At 39.3% G+C, this 22,559-nt stretch overlaps 1 long non-coding RNA gene across 1 annotated transcript in view; it reads right to left on the bottom strand.

The window, feature by feature from the left end:
- Nucleotides 1–399: 399 nt before the first annotated feature.
- Nucleotides 400–22,559, bottom strand: part of LOC144309637 (uncharacterized) — a 45,298-nt gene continuing 23,138 nt past the window's right edge. Inside the window, exon 4 of the long non-coding RNA XR_013375572.1 lies at nt 400–4,973. This is a non-coding gene — a long non-coding RNA (uncharacterized LOC144309637). The remainder of the gene's footprint in view (nt 4,974–22,559) is intronic.

Genomic DNA, 22,559 nt, shown 5'->3' with positions numbered 1-22,559 from the left:
TTAATGTAGACATTTATTGGTATGAACTTTCCTCCTAGAAATGCTTTTGCTTCACCCCTTAATTTTTGTAATGTTTCCATTTTCATTTGTCTCAAGGAACTTTTATTCCCCCCCATTTTTTTTGGATTCATTGATTGTTCAGGAATGTGTTATTTAATTTCTGAGTATTCATGAATTTTCCTGTTTTCCTTATTTTCAACTTCTATTGTCTTTTTTTAAAAAAGGTTTTATTTATTTATTTATTCATGAGAGAGAGAGAGAGAGAGAGAGATGCAGAGACACAGGAGACGGAGAAGAAGGCTCCATGCAGGGAGCAGCATGCAGGACTCAATCCCAGGTCTCCAGGATCACGCCCTGGGCTGAAGGCGGCGCTAAACTGCTGAGCCACCCGGGCTGCCCTCAACTTCTTTTCACATCATTGTGGTCAGAGAAAAATATTTGATATGGTTTTAATTTTCTCAAATTTGGTATGGCCTGTTTTATGGCCTACCATATAGTCTATCCTAGACAATGTTCCATGTGCACTTAAGAAGAATGTGTTTGGCTGTTATTGCACAGAATGTTTTGTATACGTCTAAGTCCATTGGGCCTCTAGCATTGTTCAAATCTGCTATTAACTTATAGATTCCTTGGATAATCTACTATTGTTGAGCGTAACATGTTAAAGTCTTTAACTGTTATTGTATTAGTGTTTATTTCATCTCTTACCTCTGTTCTTTTTTGCTTTATTTATTCGGATGCTTTGATGTTGGTTCCATAAATATCTAGTTGTTATATCTTGTTGATGTGTTGACCTTTTTATCATTAAATAATGACCTTTTTGTTCTCTCTTTTTATAGTTTTACTTTGTTTTTTTCTTTTTTTCACATATTTTACTTATTTACTTGAGAGAGGGAGGGAGAGCATGAGTAGGGGTAGAGGGAGAGGGAGAAGCAAATTCCCTGCTGGGGACCCTGGGGATCATGACCTGAGCCCAAAGCATACACTTAATTAACCGAGCCACCCAGGTGCCTCTCTTTTTTATGATTTTAAAGCCTCTTGGTTTGATATAAATGCAGCTATTCCTGCTTTTTTTTCTCATTACCATTTTCTTGAAATATCTCTTCCTTTCCCTTTAGTTGCAGTCTATGTGTGTCTTTGAGGCTAAAATATTAGGTCTTTCTTTCTTTCTCTTTTAAATTCATTTAGCTATTCTGTCTGTCTTGGTTGGAGAAGTATTTACATTTAAAGTAGCTATTGATAGATCAGGACTTATTTTTGCCCTTTAAAAACTTGCTTTTGGGATGCTGGGTGGTCTGTGGTTGAGCATATGTCTTTGGCTCAGGGCGTGACCCTAGGGTCCTGTGATCGAGTCTTGCATCTGGCTCCCCATGGGGAGCCTCCTTTTCCCTCTGCCCATGTCTCTCCTTCTCTCTCCATGTCTAAATGTTTTCTAGTTGCTTTGGAGATGTATTGTTCCATGTTTTCTTTTTTGTTTTAATGTATTTTGGTACTAGTATCCTTTGCCTTCTTTGTCCTGTTCTTTTGTGTGATTGCTACAGTTTTTTCCTTTGTGGTTTTCATGGGCTTACATAAAACATCTTAAAATCACAAACCCTATTTTAAGCTGATAACAACTTTACTTCCTGAAATTCCTAAAGTTGATACTTCTACTTCTTCTCCCCCTCATATTTTAGGTAATTTCTTATAAAATTTACATATTTTTGTATTTGTAACTAATAACAATTACTGTAGTTATTGTATTTTTACTACATTTATTTTAACTTTTAAACTAGAGTTGTAAGTGAATGATGTACCACCATAACCATATTACAGAATCTAACCTTAACTGTTTACTATTACCAGTGAGTTTTATACTTTCTTTTTTTAAACTTTATTTATTTATTCATGAGAGACACACACAGATAGAGGCAGAAACATAGACAGAGAGGTAGGCTCCATGCAGGGAGCCTGATGTGGGACTTGATCCCTGGACTCCAGGATCATGCCCTGAACCACAAAGGCAGACGCTCAACCACTGAGCCACCCAGGCATCCCTATACTTTCTTTTTATATTTTTATAAGGCTTATGTTTTACTTTTACTCAGAATTCCCTTAATTCCCTTAGTGTTTCTTAGAAGGCAGGTGTAGTGGTAATGAACTCCCTCATCTTTTGTTTGGGAAAAGTCTTTATTTCTCCATTGCTAAAGGACAGCTCTGCTGGGTATAGAATTCTTAATTATTCTTCAATATTTTGAATATGTCATCCCATTTTGTCCTGCCCTAAAAAGTCTTTGTTGAGAAATCTGCTTATAGTCATAGAAGTTCCCGTGTATGTACTTTTCTCTTTTTTCCTTAATGCTTTTAAAATGGTTTCTTTGGCTTTGACAATTTAATTGATCCTTTTTGGTACAGCTTTTCTCAAAGTCAGCCTATTTCAGGTACAGCCTTTTTCAAAGTCAGCCTATTTCAAGTCTTTTGAGCCTTATGGTTCTGTATGTTCATTTCTCTTCCCAGGTTTGGGAAATGTTTAACCACTATTGCTTTCAGTTTGCTTCTGCCCTTTCTCATTCTCTTTTCCTGGAATTCCCATTGTATTTATGAGTCCCTTAGGATTTTTTCACTCTTTCTCATTTTATCTTTTTGTTTCTCTGACTGGATAATTTTTCTATGTCTTATATTTTTAGGTCACTAATTCTTTCCTTCTGCATGGCTAAGTGTACTTTTGAAATTCTACTAACTAATTCAGCTCAATTACTATTTTTTTTTAACTCTAGGATTTCTCTTTATTTCTGGGTTTGTTGTTTTTTTTCTGGTTGCTATTTCTTTGTCAAACTTCTTGTTGTTTTCATGGATTATTTTCCTAATTTCATTTAATTGTCTGTATGTTATTGTAGTTACCTAAAGTTAAGAAAATTATTATAAATCTGATAGTTCCTAGATCTTCATTTTTTTAGGGTCAGTTTTTAGAACTTTATTAGATTCCTTTTTTTTAAGATTTTATTTATTTATTCATGAGAGAGAGAGAGAGAGAGAAAGATGCAGAGACACAAGCAGACTGCATGCAAGGAGCCTGATGCGGGACTTGAACCTGGGAATCCAGGATCACACCCTGAGCCAAAGGCAGGTGCCCAACCACTGAGCCACACAGGCGTCCCTATTAGTTTCCTTTGATGGTCTCATATTTACTTGGATTTTGTTATCTTTGATTTCTTACATTGGTATCTGCACACTTGAATAATTTGGCTCCTCTTCTAGACTCTATAGATTTGCTTTGGCAGAGATAGATCTTCAATAGTCACCTCAGTTTAAGTCACTGGGCAGGTGGTACCTGCTATTATGGTCTAGTTTTTGGCAAGGCAACTTTCCAAGCTCTAAGTTTGGGTATAGGGAAAGAGGTGGAAATCTGTAGGATGCCCCCCCCCCCCCCAGTTGCATGAATTTTCCATCTGGCTTACTAGATGGTCTGAACTGGGTACTATATTTAGTAGACAGGGCTGTAAATTCATTTCCCTTCACTAGCAGGGGAGGACCCAGTGTCCGCATGGCTCATTTGAGGGTACCTGAATCAACACAAGAGTGTGCACTGAATTTCTTGGTCATCTGCTCTGCAGATGTAGAAAGCCATGGGCTGTTCTCTCTTTTCAAGTGCAGCTAGAAGCAGAGCTTTTGGATGGCCTGTACAGCAGCTCCCCATGTGGTCTTGTTAAGTTCCCAGGTCACAAAAGCTGAAGGCTATATTAATATAATTGGGGCCATGAATTAGTTTCTCTGCCCAGGAGCAGTGGGAGGGGCACCTTTAAAGGCAATAAAGCTCTTTGTGTGTTATCTTATCCTGACCTGTGTCCCAAGTTCCCTGGCCAAATATGAGCCACTGGCTTTGTTCTGCTCACTGTTGTATATGCCTGTCTGTCTCTTGGCTACAGTATTGCTGGCTTTTTGTAGCTCCCTTTTTTCACCAGCCCTTCTGGTCAGGTGGGGCTGGGAGATGCTATCCTCAGTGGTGGGGCTGTTTTAGTTCCCTTTTCTGAATGGGATGGAGAGGTGCTGCTCCAGGCTTCTCTGCTTTTCTGTCTTTTGACTCAGTAAGAGCCAGAAGCTACTCTCTACCTTGGCTATGAGTTAATTCCTCTGCCTAGGTACAGCAGGCCACCCCTCGACACCTGGTACTGGCTTTGCTCTAGACAGTTAGCTCTGCCTTTCTGCTTATTGGCTTACACATTGTTGGTTACAGAGCTTCCAGATATCCTTGCCAGCCCTTCTGGTCAGATGGGGCCTGGGAGCCACAGTGGGTGTGGCTGTGTTTCAGGTTACTTGCTTGGGTGGGGTTGGGAGGGGTGCCTCCTGGCCTTGCTCACATGTTCCCCAAACGAGTTTTTCTTATGGGTGAGGCCATGATGCACCCTCAGCCTTCACTGTGAATTAATTCCCCTGCCTGGGTGCAGCAGGGGAATTTTTCATACCCTGTACTGGCTTTGCCTCGGGGACTGTCCGAACCACCCACACACCTCTTGGTTGGAGTATTGCTGAGCTATACAGCTTTTAGGTTTTCTTGTCAGTGCCCTCTGGCAAGATGGACCAGAAGACAGTTTCCCCAGCAAATGGAGCTACAACTTCTTGCTTGGATATAGTTTCTAGAGTCAGCAAAACTTGTATGAGAACCCAAATCAAGCAGATATGTACTCCAGTGAGTTCTCTGATCACAGTTTGTCCCACACTTGGTTCTGGTGATGAGCAAAGCTGCTGGTTGGGGCCACTACTTGGATTACTAATCACTTAGGGAGTTGTAGTCATGAATTGCATCTGCCAAGATCTGTGTGTTGGTTATTGCAAGCCTCACAGTTTCCCCTGCAATTCTCATGGCACGAGACCAGAGTAGGGGCTCTCATGAAGTAATCTGCAGTGGTGGTGGTGCTGATTGTCCCCTTGAGTTCGCTTCTTTTGGGGGGAACTGGAGGTTCAGGGAAGACCTTTCCATGTGGTGTTGCTCCTGTCTGGGAGAAAGACAAAGTAGTCAGAAAGGAGTTGCTTCTCTTACGCTTCTAATACAGTCTATCTTGGTCTCTGTGATGCAGGGGATGATTCAGTATCATCTCTATTCTAGGATTTTCTCAGCTGTGTCTTGTTCATCAGTAGTTGTTTTTCTGAAGGGGAATAAAGCAGAAATGACCTATGTCAGCATCTTGGTGATGCCACTGTCTCTTAAATTTTCAGAGTTAGCAAGAATCTAAATTTATCTTCTTTGGGATACACACATACATACACTATATATTTTGGGCTATATATACACATACATAAATTGTGATATATGTATACACATATTTCCATATATGTATATATGGAAATATAAATTAACTCAGGCTCATCAGGATCTCATAATTATATTTGGATTGTGAAATTTCATTAATTTAACATGTTAATTAACATGTTAATAATGGTAGTCATGACTATATTTGATTAGGTTAGTTTAAACAGATAGCTTCATATCTTAAGATCAACTGATTAGTAGCCTTAGTTACATTGGCAAAACTCCTTTGCCATGTAACATAACTTAATAATGTTATAACAGCAGGGGTTGGAGAGCATGAGGGCTATGTTACAAATCTGCTTACTGTAATTTAATCGCTGGTCCCTGTGATTCCTCTCATATACAAAATGCATTCAACTTTTCCCATGATTTCCAAGGACCTCACTCCATTATAGCCACAATAAAAAGCCCAAATCTTCAATTAAATCTAGTCTCTCTGTAAGTCTAGAAATCATCACGCAAATTATCAGGTAAATGTAGTATATCTCCTAGACACAATTCCTTCCATCTGTTGACCTGTGAAATTAACTATAGAAGTTATCTGCTTCCAAAATTCTTAACATATAATCATAAGATTGACATCAGGATAACACCTGACATTTTAGTTAAAAAGGAGAGGGAGAATGGAAGGTAGAAAAAGAAGTCATTGGTTCAAAGCAGTTTTGAAATGTAGCTGGGAAAACTTGAGCTGGAGTTCTTTAATTTGGTTGTTAGATATGGGTTCTTACTTCTGTTGTCTGGACTCTTGGTTCCACCTTCTGAGTCATTCTCCCTTTTGCATGAAAAGTAGTATGTGTTTTCTTAGCAGTAACTAGAACCCCTAATCTGCAACCATCTTCCTTTTTTAGCTACTTCCTACCATTTTTAGCTCTCTTCCTGTGTTTCTACCATTCCATCAATATACCAGTGTTACCAGTACCTACAATCTGCTGATCATACCAACACTTCAGTGTCTCTCATCCTTTCATATCTAACTTCCCTTCTTAGGCAGTTTAAATTCCATTGCTTCATATTGGAATGACTGCCTTACGTCGACCTTCAACTTCCTTGTTGTCCTTTGATAGTCACTAAAGCACTAACAGATTTTCATAAAAAGGTTTATTTATTCATTCATGAGAGACACAAAGAGACAGAGAGAGAGGGAGAGACAGGCTCCCTGCAGGGAGCCTGATGTGGGACTCGATCCTGGGTCTCCAGGATCACACTCTGGGCTGAAGGCAGTGCTAAACTGCTGAGCCACCTGAGCTGCCCAGCACTAACAGATTAACTGTGCCTCTCAGCCCCCTCAGCTGCCCAGCTGAATGTGGCTGGGGAAGAAAACAAAGCAGTGTTGTCTGTCCTCACTGTATATGGATGATCACTGCCTTAATTTTGTTCTTGTACTTCCGAGGAATCATTGTGTTTCTCTACTCCATTCACTCACCCATTTACCTCAGGGTATAGCACATTTTTCTCCTGTCTTTAATATCCATCTTCAGCGTTCGTGTCCCTAGCCTCAGCTGATGATCTTATATCTTATTTCACTGAGAAAAGAGGAACAATCAGAAAGATTTTAGTAAGCTCCAACAAGCCTTCAACCTATCTACAAACTCTCTTTTCTCCTTTATCCTGGATAAACTGTCCATGCTCCCAGCAATTGTCACCCCTTTCTCCTGTAAGTAGAACCCATGCCTGCCTGACATGACTCCAGAGACTTTTCTATTGGCCTAAAGACAGTTTTTGTATCTCACATCTTAAAAAAAATGTTTTTCTCTCCATCCTAATTCTTCCTCAGCTATTATATCATTTTCCCCTTTTCTTTATAAAATATATACCTAAAAATAATTATATATATTGCCTTTAGCTTTTATCTTTAGAATTTCTTTTTAATTCACTTTAGTGAGGGCTTTGCTGTTACCATCAAGCAGACACTGTTCTCATCAAAGTCACCAGTGATTTAGATCCAGGGGTCTCTTCTCAACCTTCATCAAACCTATCACCAGCTTTTGACATTGATAGTTTAATAGCTACTTGACTTGATGTCCTTGACATTAGGAATCACTCTTAATCTTTCTCTTATTTTTGTGCCTTATTCTTGCCACTTTGATTATTTTCTGATTTATATCTCCAGCCTGAAATTTTCACCTGAGGTACAGACTGATTAATATATCTAGGTCTCGGGATCCCTGGGTGGCGCAGCGGTTTGGCGCCTGCCTTTGGCCCAGGGCGCGATCCTGGAGACCCGGGATCGAATCCCACATCGGGCTCCCGGTGCATGGAGCCTGCTTCTCCCTCTGTGTATGTCTCTGCCTCTCTCTCTCTCTCTCTCTGTGTGACTATCATAAATAAATAAAAATTTAAAAAAAAAAAAAAAAAAAAAAAAAAAAAAAAAAAAAAAAATATATATATCTAGGTCTCTGCTAGACATGATTACTTGAATACCTAACAGGATCTTAAATATAGCATGTCCAAAACATAGGTCCTGTTTCCAACTCACCGAAAACCTACTTCTTCACAGTCTTCTCCATTTCATAAATGGTGTTTCCATTGTTTCATTTTTTAAAAATATTTTTAATTGAAGTTTGATTTGCTAACATATAACTCCCAGTGCTCATCCTGTCAAGTGCTCCCCTCAGTGTCCATCACCCAGTCACCCCATCCCCCGACCTGTCTCCCCTTCCACTACCCCTCATTCATTTCCAATACTTGAGTCTCTCATGTTCTGTCTCCCTCTCTATTTCCCACTCATTTTCCCTCCTTTCCCCTATAATCCCGTTCACTATTTCTTATATTCCCTGAATGAATGAAACCATATAATGTTTGTCCTCCTCTGATTGACTTTCCTCACTCAGCATAACACCATCCCATTCCATCCACGTTGAAGCAAATGATATTCATCCTTTCTAATGGCTGAGTAATATTCCATCGTATACATAGACCACATCTTCTTTATCCATTCATCTTTTGATGGACACCAAAGTTCCTTCCACAGTCTGGCTATTGTGGACATTGCTGCTAGAAACATCGGGGTGCAAGTGTCTCGGTTTTTCACTGCATCTGTGTCTTTGGGGTAAATCTCCAGCAGTGCAATTGCTGGGTCATAGGACAGTTCTATTTTTAACTCTTTGAGGAACCCACACACAGTTTTCCAGAGTGGCTGCACCAGTTCACATTCCACCAACAATGCAAGAGGGTTCCCCTTTCTCCACATCCTCTCGAACATTTGTTGTTTCCTGCCTTGTTAATTTTCACCATTCTCACTGCTTTGAGGTGGTATCTCATTGTGGTTTTGAATTGTATTTCCCTGATGGCAAGTGATGCAGAGCATTTTCTCATGTGCTTGTGGGCCATGTCTTTGTCTTCTTTGGTGAGATTTCTGTTCATGTCTTTTGCCCATTTCATGATTGGATTGTTTGGTTTTTTGCTGTTGAGCTTAATAAGTTCTTTATATATTTTGGATACTAGCCCTTTATCTGATATGTCATTTGCAAATACCTTCTCCCATTCTGTAGGTTGTCATTTAGTTTTGTTGACTGTTTCTTTTGCTGTGCAAAAGCTTTTTATCTTGATGAAGTCCCAGTAATTCATTTTTGCTTTTGTTTCCCTTCCCTTCATAGATGTATCTTGCAAGAAGTTGCTGTGGCCAAGTTCAAAAAGGGTGTTGCCTGTGTTCTCCTCTAGGATTTTGATGGAATCTTGTCTCACATTTAGATCTTTCATCCATTTTGAGTTTATCTTTGTGTCTGGTGCAAGAGAGTGGTCTAGTTTCATTCTTCTGCATGTGGTTGTCCAATTTTCCCAGCACCATTTATTGAAGAGAATTTAATGAAGACCTTCATTTTTCCAGTGGATAATCTTTCCTGCTTTGGTAATTATTAGTTGACCATAGAGTTGAGGGCCCATTTCTGGGTTCTCTGTTCTGTTCCATTGATCTATGTGTCTGTTTTTGTGCCAGTACCACACTGTCTTGATGACCACAGGTTTGTAGTACAAGCTGAAATCTGGCATTGTGTTGCCCCTGGCTTTGGTTTTCTTTTTCAATATTCCCCTGGCTATTCAGAATCTTTTCTGATTCCACACAAGCCTTAAGATGAATTGTTCCAACACAGTGAAGAAAGTCCATGGCATTTTTTTTATTCATAGAGATGCAGAGAGAGAGAGAGAGAGAGGCAGAGACACAGGCAGAGGGAGAAGCAGGCTCCATGCAGAGAGCCTGGGGTGGGACTCGATCCAGGGTCTCCAGATCAGGCCCCGGGCCACAGGCGGCACTAAACTCCTGTGCCAGTGGGGCTGCCCAGTCCATGGTATTTTGATAGGGATTGCATTGAACATGTAAATTGCCCTGGGTAGCATAGACATTTTCACAATATTAATTCTTCCAATCCATGAGCACGGAGTATTTTTCCATCTCTTTGTGTCTTCCTCAATATCTTTCAGAAATATTTTGTAGTTTTTAGGGTATAGATCCTTTACTTCTTTAGTTAGGTTTATTCCTAGTATCTTATGCTTTTGGGTGCAATTGTAAGGGTTTGATTCCTTAATTTCTCTTTTTTCAGTCTCATTGTTAGTGTATAGAAATGCCACTGACTTCTGGGCATTGATTTTGATCCTGCCACACTGCCAAATTGCTGTATGAGTTCTAGAAATCTTGGGGTGGAGGCTTTTGGGTTTTCTATGTACAGTATCATGTCATCTGCAAAGACGGAGAGTTTGGCTTCTTTTTGCCAATTTGAAAGCCTTTTATTTCTTTCTGTCATCTGATTGCTAAGGCTAGGACTTCTAACAATATGTTGAGTAGCAGTGGTGAGAGTGGACATCCCTGTCTTGTTCCTGATCTTACGGGAAAGGCTCTCAGTGTTTCCCCATTGAGAATAATATTTGCTGTGGGCTTTTGTAGAGGACTTTTAAGATGCTGAGGAATGTTCCCCCTATCCCTGCACTCTGAAGGGTTTTGTTCAGGAATGGATGCTGTATTTTGTCAAATGATTTCTCTGCATCTATTGAGAGGATCATATTGTTCTTGTTTTTTCTCTTGTTGATATGATCTATCACATTGATTGCTTTACGAGTGTTGAACGTCCTACATCCGGGGGATAAATCCCACTTGGTCATAGCGAATAATCTTCTTAATGTATTGTTGGATCCTATTGGCTAGTATCTTGTCGAGAATTTTTGCATCTGAGTTCATCAGTGATATTGGTGTATAATTCTCCTTTTTGGTGGGCTCTTTTGTTTTGGAATTAAGGTGATGCTGGCCTCATAGAATGATTTTGGAAGTATTCCATCCCTTTCTATCTTTTGGAACAGCTTTAGTAGAATAGGTATTGTTTCTTCTTAAACATTTGATAGAATTCCCATGGGAAGCCATCTGGCCCTGGACTTTTGTGTCTTGGGAGGTTTTTGATGACTGCTTCAATTTCCTCTCTGGTTATTGGCCTGTTCAGGTTTTCTATTTCTTCCTGTTCCAGTTTTGGTAACTTGTGGTGTTCTAGAAATGCGTCCATTTCTTCTAGATTGCCTAATTTATTGGCATATAGCTGCTCATAATACGTTTTTAAAATTGTATGTATTTCATTGGTATTGATTGTGATTTCTCCCCTTTCATTCATGATTTTATAATTGGAATATTTTCTAATTTCTTTTGAATGAGGCTGACTAATGGTTTATCTATCTTATGAATTCTTTCAAAGAACCGACTCCTGGTTTTTTTGATCTGTTCTACAGCTCTTCTGGTCTCTATTTCGTTGAGTTCTACTCAGATCTTTATTAACTCTCTTCTTCTGCTGGGTGTAGGTTTTATTTGCTGTTCTTTCTCCAGTTCCTTTAGGTGCAAGATTAGCATGTGTATTTGAATTTTTTCCAATTTCTTGAGGGAGGCTTGTATTGTGATGTAGTTCCCTCTTAGGACTGCTTTTGCTGTATCCCAAAGATTTTGAAAGGTTGTGTCTTCGTTTTCATTAGTTTCATGAATCTTTTAATTCTTCTCTAATTTCCTGGTTGACCCTTTCATCTTTTGGCACGGTACTCTTTAACCTCCATGTGTTTGAGTTTCTTCCAAATATCTCCTTGTGATTGAGTTCTAGTTTCAAAGCATTGTGGTCTGAAAGTATGCAGGGGACAATCTCAATCTTTTGGTATTGGCTGAGACCCGATTTGTGACCCCGTATGTGGTTTATTCTGGAGAAAGTTTCACATGCACTTAAGGAGAATGTGTATTCAGTTGCATTTGGATGCAAAATTCTGTATATATAGGTGAAATTTGGTCCAGTGTATCATTTAAGGCCCTTGTTTCTTTGGTGATGTTGTGCTTAGAAGATCTGTCATTTGCAGAAAGTGCCATGTTAAAGCCTCCCACTATTAGTGTATTATCTAAGTGTGTCTTTATTTCGGTTATTAATTGACTGATATACTTGGCAGCTCCCACATTAGGGGCATAAATATTCATGATTGATAGGTATTCTTGTTTGATAGACACTTTAAGTATGATACAGTGTCCCTCTTCATCTCTTGTTACAGTCTTTCGGATAAACTTTAATTTATCTGATGTGAGGATTGCTACCCCTGCTTTCTTTTGAGGACCATTTGAATGGTAACTTGTTCTCCACCCTTTCATTTTCAGACTGGATGTGTCCTTAGCTCTCAAATGAGTCTCCTGTAGACAGCAAATAGATGGGTTTTTTAATTTTATTTTTTTTCCAGGCCGAAGCCCTGTGTCTTTTGATGGAATCATTTAGCCCATTCATGTTCAGAGAAACTATTGAAAGATATGAATATAGTGTCACCGTAATACCTATTCAGTCTCTGTTTTTAGGGATTATTTATTTGGGTGTCCTCTTCTTTTTACAGTGTTCCCCTTAATATTTCTTGCAGAGCTGGTTTTGTGGTCACATACTCTTTCAGTTTTTGCCTATCTTGGAAGCTCTTTATCTCTCCTCCTGTTTGGAATGGCAGCCTTGCTGAATAAATATTTTTGGCTGCATGTTCTTCTCATTTAGTACCATGAATATATTCTGTCAGCCCTTTCTGGCCTGCCAGGTCTCTGTGGAGAGGTCTGCTGTTAATCTGATATTTCTCCCCATATAAGTTAAGAATCTCTTGTCTCTGGCTGCTTTAAGGATTTTCTGTTTATTTTTGGAATTTGCAAGTTTCGCTATTAAATGTCAAGGTGTTGAACAGTTTTTATTGATTTTGGGGGGTGACCTCTCTATTTCCTGGCTCTAAATGCCTGTTTCCCTCCCCAAATTAGGGAAGTTCTCAGCTATTATTTGTTTAAATATACTTTCTGGTTCTCTCTCCCTCTTGGCGTCTTCTGGAACCCCAGTTGTTTCCTGAGGCTGTCATTTATTTCCCTTAACCTTTCCCCATGGTTTTTAAATTGTTTTTCTCTTTTTTCCTCAGCTTTCTTCCTTGCTATCACCTTGTCTTCTATGTTACTCACTCTCCCCCCCTCATTAACCCTAGCTGTTAGGACATCAGTTTGGCTAGCATCTCATTTAATTTATTTTTAATTCCAACCTGATTAGAGCTAAATTCTGTAGTAACAAAGTCTCTAGAGTCCTTTATGCTTTTTTTCCCCAGAGCCACCAGGAGCTTTATAATTGGGCTTCTGAATTGGCTTTCTGATATCAAATTGTAACCCATTTTCTGTAACTCTGTTACAGAGAGTACTGTTTCGCTTCTTTCTTTTGTGGTTAATTCTTCTAGTCATTTTGTTCAGTGCATAGTGGCTGTGTGAACGGGCTGAGTCAGGAATATCAGTCACGACCTAAGTAAATTTCACCGTAGATGATTCTGATGAGGTCAGAGACCAGAAAATGAAAACGAAGATGAGAACAAAATTAAAGGAAAGGGCCACTAAAGTGAAAAATAAATTTTTAAACAAAGCAATAAAAGATAAAAGGCCAAAAATACCATAGAAGAAGGAAAAAGTAAAAAAATAAAATAAAATAAAACAAAACAAAAAACAAAAGAGGAAAAAGAGAAAAAAGAAAAAAAAGGGAGATGGTGGTGGTGACGAAGTTGTAGTGGAGGGAGAACGTAGTCTACCTGAGGGGTCCTAGAGGTTGATCCTCTTGGTTCTGAGTATATTAAGTTCTGTATGTTAGAAGATGCTCAGTTCTAAATTTATATAAACCAGAAATACATGTAGAGAGCCCCACCAATGACCACCAAAACATAAATGAAATAAAAGAGGGGGGCAGAATGGGAATGCAGAGAGAGTATAATCTCACAGAATGAACCAGCACGGTATACCACTTGGTTCTGGGTGCATGCTGGCATGGTTTAGAAGGTATGAACTTGTGCCATTGTAGAACAAAATGAGGCAGAGAGAAAACACAAAACAAAACAAAAACCATATCTTGTATATATCCCAAAATTGAGTATGTTGTAGGGAATCTAGAAGTGGAAAGTATATCTAGGACGTGTCATTGTAGAAATTTGAAAGTCAAAAAGGAAGCATCTTAAAAATGAAGAGTTGGTAAAATATTGTAGTAAGGTGGGAAAGAGGGAAAAAAAGAAAATTTACAGTCTGATATAAAAACAAGTTGTAGTGGAATAGGCAGGAAAAAAATAGGAGGGGTACCCTCTGGTTCTATATCGTGTAAATCCCTGGACTTGCCCTGGAGCTTTCCAGTGCTGCTCGGTGAACTTGCTCTTGCCCTGACCTTCCAGCTGGTCTTCGGGGGAGGGGCTGCTGTGCTGACTCGCAGGTGTGTGCACCTGGGCGCTGCCCCGCCCCCCTGCCGGGTGTAGGGCTCAGGGGGAGCTGTTGCCCCGGTGAGGCCCCTGTCCCCTGGCAGCCCCGCCTCTCCCAGGCACAGGGTGACACCAGGAGGGACAACCCCACAGGCGGCGGCCAGGTCTCCCCAGCCCTGGAGTCCGCTCCCGCCGTGACCACCGCGGCTCCCAGTCCGCAGGGGCCTGGGTGCTCCCGGGGCGGGGGCGCCGATCTGCACAGGTCGGGGCGCCGGAGCAGGAGCCTCCTCGCTGTCCTGGGCCCTCCCCGCCTCGGCCCGTCCCGGGGCAGCGCAGGATCCCGGCTGTGTCCCCCGGAGGCCTGGGGTCCGGGGCCTGCGCCGCTGGAGTCGCGCTCCCGGGGAGCCCCCTCCGCCCGGAGCCCCGCCCGACCCTCCGGCTGCGCCCCCAGGCCCCGCGGGGCGCGCTCCGGCCCTTTACGGAGATGGGCGGCTGTGGGGCGCGCTCTCCCCGGCGCCCCGGGATCCCGCCCGGGTCCCTGCTGAGCGCCTTTCCGTCCGGGAAGAGTCGTGGGGATTGTCAACGTGCCCGCTTCCCGGGCGGGGCGCCCTGTCCCGAGGCTCTCCCCGGCCTCGGCGGCTCCTCGCGGCCCTCCCCCACCGGATTCTTTTTTATTTTATTGTTTTCCGCCTTCCTGCCTTGTCAGAAGCGAAAAGCCTTCTCTCTGTAGCGTTCTTTACATCTCAGTTCGAATTTGAGGTGTTCAGGATGGTTTGAAAGTTATCTAGGGGTGTTGGTGGGGCCGGTGTGTGGAGGACCCCACTCCTTTGCATCCTGGCCCGCCCCCGTTGCCATTGTTTCAGATGCTCAGGTCAAAGACTTCAAAATCGTATGGATTCATCTTTTTTTTACATTTTGTAACTGATGCCAGTTATTTCTATCATGTCTGCCTTTAAAATATAACCAGAATGCCTCGTTTTTATCTCCTCATTACCTCCCTGGTCCAGACCATTATCATTCCTTATCGGAATTTTTGAAATCTCCTTTTCTTGCTGATGTCACCTTATTTTTATCTTTTCTCAGTACAGTAGCCATGGGGATGGGATTAAGTCAGAATTTGTTAAAGCATCCCTAATTGTTTCCAATACCTCAAAATTAAGGCCAAAAAATTAAAGTGATTGCTCTGAGTTTACCTAGTTGTCAGGTTTTCTAGGACACCTCCCTTGATCACCATCTGTGAATTTTCAACCCTACTCTGTCATGCTCTATTCCTTTCTCTTTTTTTTTTTGCCTTATTATCATTAAATGAATTATATATGTCTTACCTATTTCTTTTGTTTTTCAATATCTCACCTAGTATCCCTACCTTTCTCACTCACATTATTTAAATGCCATGAAGACAGAGATTTTTTTCTGTTTTCTTTTCCCCATTTTACTTTTCTGTCTTCTTAGAAGACTCTATACCTGTGCCAAACATATAGTGTGTACGCAGTACATCTTTGTCAAATGAATGAAGAGTGAATGAATGAGTACTTGTTATTCTGTTGTCATAATTTCCTGTTTATAAATTTCCCATGCTAGATTTTAGGCTCCCTATTGGTGAGCACTATATATATATATATATATATATATATATATATATATATATATGTATTTTATATGTATATACATAATATTTAATGTAGGATGTGTTGAGAAATGTGAAGAGTCTGAAACTTTACTTATAAGCTAGCAAGTTAGCCTATGTAGTTCTATGGATGCTGCCAAAATAGGTGAGACTTCTGGTTCAGAGACTAAAGGATTTATTATTAATGGTGTAACACCCAGCATAAATGTCCTGTTTGCCTTAGTTCCTCTTGCTCCCTGAGTCCCAGGAGCAGCTCAGAGGGGCCCAGGCTGATATGCATGAGAAATAGGTTATGCATCACAGCTAAGAAAGCCTGTGTTTATGGAACCCAAATCTTATAGTGGGATTCAAGCAAATGTGTCTGACCTATGTTTAAGAGGAGTACATTTTCCTTATTATATTATACAAGACAATAATTTGCCCTCTCTTATAGATGGAGTCACTACCTCTATTTTTCATGAGCATTTACTATTTTAATATCCTTAAAAGGATGGTCTGGAACAAAGGGGCAGTTAATGGCTCAGCTTATAGGACATGCAGAAACATGAGAGACCCTGGAGAATTATGTCCCAATAGTACCTCTGCTGGTCAGATTACAGGAGATCCTTAAAACCATGTGTAGAATAATGTAATTAATAATTGCTACTTCAAATGCAATAATTTTGAATGTAAAGTGTTACTGTTTGTGCATTGGTGTTCCTTTAAAAGATTTCATCTATTTATTCATATAGCAGTCTTTTTGATTTCATGGTACTTTTACAAATATTTGACTATTTTATGCTTTAAATAACTAATGAATATTAACTTTTGATGAAGACTACAGTTATTTTAACATTACAACTCCAAAATTATTATAACTCCTTTTGAATGCATGAAAAAGCCTGAAGCTCAAAGAAATACGATGAGTAGAGAACATATTCTAAAATAGTATGCATAGTTTTAATGTATTTAAAGCTTATAATAACCTCTGCTTAATCAAATCAAATAAAGTAGAACCTCAATGTACTAGAACACTCAAATAACTTTTGTCCTCCTTCATGTAACTTTCAAGGAGGGTCATGAAATCTAGCAAGAAAGAGAGATAAACAGGGAGAGTTAACCTAGTGGACTTACAGTTATCATAGCTACGCCTCAGAGATATTGTGGTTTTTGTTCCAGACCACTGCAGCTAAGCAAGTATCACAATAAAATGAATTCTTTGCTTTTCCAGTGCATATAAAAATTATGTTTGCACTATACCTTAGCCTGTTAAGTGTGCAGTAGTATTATGTCTAAAGAAACAATGTACATACCTTAATTAAAAAGTACTTTATTGTTAGAAAATTCTATCATACAAATTTTCAAGGAGTCATAATTGTTTGTTGGTGGAAGGTCCTGCTTCTACGTTGATTGCTGCTGCCTGGTCTGGGTGGTAGTCACTGAAGGTTGGAGTAGCTGTGCCAATTTGCTAAAATCAGACAGCAATGAAATTTGCTACATCAATTGGCTCTTCCTTTCATGAACAGTTCTCTGTAGGATATGGTGCTATTTGATAGCATCTTACCCGCAGTACAACCTCTTTCAAAATTGGAGTCAGTCTTCTCAAACCTTGCTGCTGCTTTATCAACTAAGTTTATGTAATATTCTGAATCCCTTATTGCCATTTCAACAATCTTTACAGATTCTTTCCCAGGAGTAGGAATAGGTTACGTCTCAAGAAATTATATTCTTTTTTCATCCATAAGAAGCAACTCCTAATCTGTTCAAGTTTTTCCCCCCACTTTTAAAGCCTTCATTTTTGGCATTAGTACTTTTTTAAAAATTTTAAGTTTTTGCTTAGATTCTAGTTGGTTAGCATGTGGTTCAATATTGGTTTCAGAAGTAGAGTACAGTGATTCATTACTAATGTATAAAATCATGTGCTCATCACAAGTGCAACCAATAATACTCATCACCCAATTCACCCATCTCCCCTCCAGCAGCCCTCAGTTTGTTCTCTGTAGCTAAGAGTCTCCTGTGGTTTGCTTCTTTTTTTGTTTTCCCTTCCCCTATGTTCATCTGTCTTATTTCTTAAATTCCACATATAAGAGAGATGATATGGTATTGATCTTTTTCTAACTGACTTATTTCATCCAAGTTTTATTATGAGATTGCAGCAGTTCAGTCACAACTTCAGGTTCTACCTCTAATTCTAGTTCTCCTGCTGTTTCCACCCCATTTGCAGTTATTTCCTCCACTGAAGTCTTGAGCCCCTCAAAGTCATCCCTGGGGTTTAGAGTCAACTTCTTCCAAATTCCTATTTCTGTTGATATTTTGAATGCTTCTCACGAATCACAAATGTTCTTAATAGCATTTAGCGTGGTCAGTCCTTTCCAGAAGGCTTTCAATGGACTTTTCCCACATCCATCAGAGAAATCAGTATCTATGGCATCTATAGCTGTATGAAATGTGTTTCTTAAATATTAAGCCTTGAAAGTTGAAAATGACCACTTGATCCATGGGCTGCAGAATGGATGTTGTATTAGAGGTAGAAAAACAGCATTAATCTCACTGTACCTCTCTGTCAAAGCCCTTGGGTGCCCAGGTGCGTTGTTAGTGAGCAGTCATATTTTGAAACGAATCTTTTTTTTTTTCTGAGCAGTCAGTTCAACAGTGGACTTAAAACATTCAAGAAATCATGTCATAAATAGATGTACGGTCATCTAGGCTTTGCAGTTCCATTTATAGAGCACAGATAGAAGGGATTTAGCATAATTCTGAAGGGCCCTAGGAATTTCATAACAGTAAATGAGCATTGGCTTTGGCTTAAAGTCATCAGCTACATTAGCCCCTAACTTAGAGAGTCAGCCTGTCTTTTGATGCTTTAAGGCCAGACATTGACTTCTCTCTAGCTATGAAAGTCCTAACGTCCACTATGAGGCTGTTTAATCTACATTGAAAATCTGCGGTTCAGTGTGGCTGCCTTCATTAATTCTCTTTGCTACAACTTCTGGATACCTTGCTGCAGCTTCTGCATCAGCACTTGCTGCTTCACCTTGCACTTTTATGTCATAGAGATGGCTTCTTTCCTTAAACTTCATGAAATAACCTCTGCTAGCTCAGACTTTTCTTCAGCAGCTCAACTAATTAATTATTAGGACTTTTTTTTTTCAGAACAGTTTTCAAGTCACAGAAAAGTTGAGGAAAAAGTAGAGATTTCCCACATACCTCTCCTGCCCTAAACACACACACACACACACACACACACACACACACACATACACACACACAGAGAGAGAGAGAGAGAGAGCATCTCCTACATCAGATTTCCCAGCGGGCAGGGGAGGGGGGCATTTGTCACAACTGATGATTCGACACTGATACATCATAATTATTCAAAGCCCAGTATGGTCCACTCTTGGTGTGATACATTCTGTGGGTTTGGAAGAATGCGTGGTAAAATCTATTTGTCAATATGGTATCATACAAAGTATTTTCATGACATTGCTCTTGTATTGAAAATACTCTTGTGAATCACCTCATCAGCCTTCCCCCCACCTCTAAATTCTGGCAACCACTCCTCCTTTTACTCATTTCATATTTTTGCCTTTTCCAGATGTTAAATAGTTGAAAGCCTACAGTATGGAGCCTTTTCAGCCTGGTTTCTTTCACTTAGTAACATGCATTTAAGTTTCCTCCATGGCTTTTCATGGATTGATAGCTCATTTATTTTTAGTGCTGAACAACACTCCACTGTCTGGGTATAGTACAGTTTGTCCATTCACCTATTGAGGGACTTTTTTTTTTTTTTTTTTTTTTTTGCTTCCATGTTTTGGCAGTTAGGAATTGCCATGTACAGGTTTCTGTGTGGATGTGTTTTGGGCTCCTTTGGGTATATATCAAAGAGTACCCTTCTTTAAATTTTTAAGTCTTTGCATGAGACCCAAATTATCAGCTCCAGTGCTTTGCTCATTTCATGTTTATTTCTTATACATGATTCTCTGTAGGAATCATCTCAAACCATCAAAGAAGTTCTAACAGTGAGTCTGATATAAGACCATCTGATTCTGTATCCATCACCCTGCCAAGGTTCCTTGGCTCCTACATAAATTTAATTTCTTCTCTCCTAGTGAAAAGCTCTCAACGTGACAGTGATAGTGTAGGAGCCTGTGTGTCTTTCTACCAAATATCCCCTAACATCCTTTCTTTGGGGGTAGCTACTATAATTATATTTATATAACTAATAGTGGCAACAAGAGTAATTTTACTGAAAATAATTAAAAGCTGCTATAGAGTCACTAGGTTTTTTACTCATATCCATAGAAATAGAAATAGACAAATAAGTTTTAGAAACTTTATGTCAGGGACACCTGGGTGGGTCAGTGGTTGAGCGTCCACCTCTGGCTCAGGGCATGATCCTGGGGTCTGGGATCGAGTCCTGCATCAGGCTCCTGTGGGAATCTTGCTTCTCCCTCTGCCTATGTCTCTGCCTCTCTCTGTCTCTCTCATGAATAAATAAATAATATCTTAAAAAATTAAAAAAGAAACTATGTCAACAGATATCCTATGATGAGCATAACAGCTTCTAGCACAAAGCTTGGTATACAATAAACCCTGAAGTAGTGATAACTATGGTTCTTGCAAATTATGCTGTTTCTGATAATGATGATAATTAAGAAAGTCAATAGTGAGGCTCCAGAAAAGTGAACAATCTTTGAACCTCAATTGTTAAAATTTACCCAGAATATTATATCTCTAAGTCAGAAAAGACTGTTTTTTTAAGATTATTTATTCATTTATTTATGAACAACACTGAGAGAGAGACAGAGACTTAGGCAGAGGAAGAAGCAGGCTCCTTGCAGGGAACCCAATGTGGGACTCAATCCTGGACCCTGGGATCACGACCTGAACTGATGGCAGTTGCTCAACTGATGAGCCACCCAGGCGTCCCGACATACAGAATTTTTAATAGCTGTTCTTATGAAGTGTATATTTGGTTAACAGCTAGCTAAATTAATTTCAGCTGGTTTATTACATCTCTGAACAGCTGAGGTGAGTTTTTAAAATGTGTATAGAAATCTAAATATTTGGGAACACAGTATATTAGATAGGCATATTTAAATTTTAGCAGCAAAGCATCTGTTAAAAATTGCTGTCTTTGATGGATCTTATCTAATAAAACTAGAAAATTGCCACAGTGGTTTCTGAAATTTTACCACCATTAGTATATTCATTTATTTCTACATTGGTATCTCCTTGGATAGCAGACAATAGACAATAAGGCTCCCTTTCCAGGGAACTATGTGTGATAGCTATTCCATAGTAGCAATAACTTGTTTTCTTTCTGTATTTTCGTAAAAGAACTCCTGGATCCTTTTTTTTTTAAGATTTTATTTATTCATGAGAGACAGAGAGGCAGAGACATAGGCAGAGGGAGAAGCAGGCTCCCCGCAGGAACCTGATGTGGGACTTGATCCCTGGACCTGAGATCATGCCCTGCACCGAAGGCAGATGCTCAACCACTGAGCCACTCAGGTGTCCCCCTTTGTTTTTTTTTAATTGTCTGAAAAAGGAATCAAAAGCATTACTTTCTCAGGGATTGAAATGGCAACTACATACTTTGAAACCACTGAAATCTAGGTATATTTATGAGTTATTTATATATTATGTATTTATAAACAGAGATGGCCTATAAAAATGTAGTTTTAAATATTCTTAGTATTTTTCCCCTAACCTGTCATAATTATCATTGAAGTGAAAAATCTTTGGATTTCAATCCATTTACATAGTTTCCTAACTCTATGACCTTAGTTAGATTAATAACTTCCCTGAACTTTCCTTTCTTCCTTGGGCTATTGTGAAAGTTGGATCTATATAAAGTGTTTAGTACAGGGTCTATGACATAGGTATCTATTAAATATTAGCTATAATTCATACTATTATTATAACTTCTCAGTCCTGTCTTTCTCTTCCTCTTTTCTAATGGCTTTGTGGAAATTAACTATTTCTTACCTATTTCCTGAAAAGTGGGTCAAATTATTCTGCCCTATAAATATTATGCAATGCATATAATACTTTGGGAAATATTAAGCTCTACAAAATTGGTGGTGAACGTAATATTAATTATAATAATCTTGGTTTTTCAAATTTTAATCTTTTTGAAGTAGCTACTTTTCATATTTTAGTATAAAATAATCTGTAGGAACAATGAAGTCTTCCAAATAATGTCATAGTGGCAGAGAAATAACATGAGTATCGAATAAATTAGGTAGACCTTGGCAATTCTATACTCAATATAGCTGAATAATGCTGTTTCTTTGACAAATTATTTGGTAAAAATGTAATTTCTTAAATTGATAATTCTGCTTTATTAATTTTTCAGTATGGAAAGCACAACTCTGGTTTTTATTTCTTTCAGATCAGATAGGATCCATTTTTTCCTCAAATGTATCCTTTAATGTACTTAGAGAAGTATAACAAGGTATTTCAGTTGAGCTTTACGATTCTAAAGTATATGAATACTCCGGAGAGCCATCCTAGGAGTCACATTTTGTTTTTCAGGCTCCAAATGTGACTTTGAAGCAGATAGCTGTGGTTGGTTTGAAGCAATTAGTGGTGACCATTTTGATTGGGTATGGAACTCTAGAAGTAACCTTTTGGCTGAATTTGAGCAACAGGCTCCACCTAGGGATCATACTCCCAACACAACTGAAGGTAATAAGCAAGGAGAGGCTTTTGTTCACCCTTGGTCAGGCCTGTTAAGAGAAAGATAAGCATTTAAAGCTCTATGTTACTGCAACAAATAGTGTGACAAATAGCTAAATAGTGTCAATTACGTTTATGTTGTTAGTGTGAAATGACTCCTTTAAGGGTGGTGGGGAGGGAGTATAGATATGCTTTTGGCTGAATTCACTTAAATTATTAACTTTTTGCATGATTTTCAACCTGGAGGTAGATACTAGTTTAGTTTTCATAAGAGCAAATTTGACTCATCATATTTATTGATTTTTG

This window comes from Canis aureus, unplaced genomic scaffold (assembly GCF_053574225.1).
Source record: "Canis aureus isolate CA01 unplaced genomic scaffold, VMU_Caureus_v.1.0 ptg000132l_RagTag, whole genome shotgun sequence".
Classification (NCBI taxonomy): Eukaryota; Metazoa; Chordata; class Mammalia; order Carnivora; family Canidae; genus Canis; species Canis aureus.
Note: the sequence above shows the minus strand (reverse complement) of the source record. Positions and strands in the feature narration are given on the sequence as shown.